A 2,830-nucleotide genomic window follows, 5' to 3' on the forward strand; every position below is an offset into this window, starting at 1 on the left:
TCATCAGAATCAATTTTTAGCATCGAAAATGAAACGAAATTAATGTAATGATAAATTTTGCATCTATTTAAAAAAATTGCATTTTGAGTTACATAAATCGATCAAAATTTATACCTTTAATTTTGTAATGCAGAATGTAAAATTAAATTAAATTAAAATAAAACATTGATAATCATGTGTTCCAAATTAGTTACATTTAACTATATAGAAATTTTGTTAAATTTCGAGATTATATTGTTAAATAAAGATCTGTTAAAAATATGATTTTATAATAAATTATATATCAGTTTTTAATAATTCGTAGAGATACCAGAATCTAGATGTTAAATCATGGTAATCCAATAAACAATTTTGAGAAATCTCAATAAACGCGGTGATTAATCACTGTATTCCGTACACTTGCGCAAGGTCCTCGATCAATCTGTCTGTCAATAAACTACTTTTTAATCATGCGCGACATGTGAAATTTCACTCCACTACGTTAACACCAAATCGATCACTTTGTTATCCAGTTGCAGGGGTACAAATGTCATATGTTCATTTCCCACAGGGCTCTAAAATTCCCATTGGAATAATATACCCGAGTAACCCAAATAATCACATCGACGGGAAACCGGTTTACAATTTTCAAAAAGCGTATTTTTTTTTCCTGAGTTATAGATCCGATCTATCGACTAATGATTTTTAGGATCCGATGCGAGACAAGCTCGGTATGGATCTGCTTGTAATACTGGTGAGTCGAGGAGCTTTTAGAACGCATCGCGACCTCCTCCGCTATAAATAAAACGGCCGCCACACCGAAAATCTCTGCCAGCGAGACGGGTAACGTCGATTCGCCGTAATTTTCCTTGTAGAACCTCACAAAATTTTCCGGCTGACGAGAGTTAGCCGAAATAAATTGTGTCGCTAGCTTCTTCGGATGCTGAACGTATTGATTTGCATGCCAAGAAACATCCTTGATGTCTTCTCTACGTATGTTTTGAATTTTTTCGCCACACCCATGTCTCATCTACGTCAAATACAATAATATTAATACTAAGATTTTTGTGACTCTTTATGATTTATTGTTTTATTCTAAATGGTCTTTTTTGCTTTAAATTTTGTTGGAGATTTTTAGCAAATCTAATTTTAACAGTTTATTTCAGAATTTCATAATTATTTTTGTGCTATTAAAATTGTGTTTCCTAGAAGTGTTTTGGATATTCTATTGCCAGTTGGCTCGTCAATGGTAAATTTATATGAATTTGTACAGAATTTGCTAAGATAAATGTATGAATTTTTGAATGTATATTCAAAGATGCTTATTTAAAAAAATTAAGTTTTATAATTTCAAGACACGTTTCTTTTCTCTATATTCTAAAATTGCAACTTTTTTCCAGATAGCAGACACACGTCATTTACATTTTTGTTATTTGTTTCTGTCATTTGTTTAAGAAGAGATTATTTGATTATACTGAAGACAAATTATAAATATATTCAGTAAAACAATAAATATGAATATGCAGAAAATTAACAATAATTAAATAAGAAATTTACTTTTAGATTATAATATCAATAAAATGAAGCATTATAGTGCAAGATCAAAATATTATAATATTATATCATAATGAAGTGAAATGACGTCTTCAGTAAAACTGTAATCATTGACTTTTATAACACGGTCATTTTTGTCACTTTATATTATTAGTATCTACGAACATGCTTATGTATTTGACGTCAGAATGGTGTGTGTTTACTAATTGAGTTATTAAAGCATGAGCAATTAAAAAAGTAATACTATAAAAATGATATCGATAATATAAAAATTTTGCTGAATATACAGCAGCCTTGACTATATAGTATTAAAAAAAAAATTCCTCACAAATTGACGTAAATATTCTATATTGAAAGAAAAGCAAAATAAAAAAGTTTTATTGAAAAACGATACTTATTTTATAAATATTTTGTTAGTTATTGTTTAGCTTTTATTATCACCTTTTTCAAAAAATGCAATAAATTGTGAAAGTTTTTACTTTCTTATATAGATTTCCTATGTATGTAGATTACATATTTCATGATTAATTAGAAAGATTACATGAAATTAATCAAGGTTTCTTCTGTGTAGAAACTTTCTTACATTTTCTGTCTTTCTTCTTTTCCTCTCATAATCAAATGCTTAATTATGTTTCAATTTTATTTTAAATAGAGAAAATGTAATTAAGCTGTGCTTAATCAATACATGATTGTCACGATAAGTTCGAGATAACGTTATCTTGACCTTATCATGACACTTATGTGTTACTTGCGGAAGAAGCTAACAGAAAATTCAAGAAGAAACAGAAGATAATGAAGTTGTCTTTTTCAAAGATCTTAAAATATTATCTCTGTCTGGTAACCAAATAATATTCGAGATAACTGCAGTAGATGTATGTTGTGCCAACAGCTACAATAGTATACTCTGTTTAACCAGACCTTCGGTACTAACGGAGAGATGTGCTACCTGCTGTTTTATCGACGGATGTTGATACAGTTCTCGCCTGAAAATATTTTGTACATTTTTGTCAGATGTCTGCACCATATAACTTTACAGTTTACATCGATTTCAAATTATTTACATCAGTAAAAACACTAAAAACAACGTTCCGTTTTTTAGTAAATATCTTATCATTGTTTAAGTAAATATCTTTTAATTAGTTCAATTAAAATATAAAAAGTTTAATTAGCTAACTTCAAATTATATTTATTTATAAATAATTTTTTAAAGCAATTTTGTAAATTATTCTCAAAATAAAAAATCATTGTAAATTACAAAATATATTTATATTTATCAGTATATATATATATATATATA

This window comes from Trachymyrmex cornetzi, unplaced genomic scaffold, assembly GCF_001594075.2.
Source record: "Trachymyrmex cornetzi isolate Tcor2-1 unplaced genomic scaffold, Tcor1.1 scaffold97, whole genome shotgun sequence".
Taxonomy (NCBI): domain Eukaryota; kingdom Metazoa; phylum Arthropoda; class Insecta; order Hymenoptera; family Formicidae; genus Trachymyrmex; species Trachymyrmex cornetzi.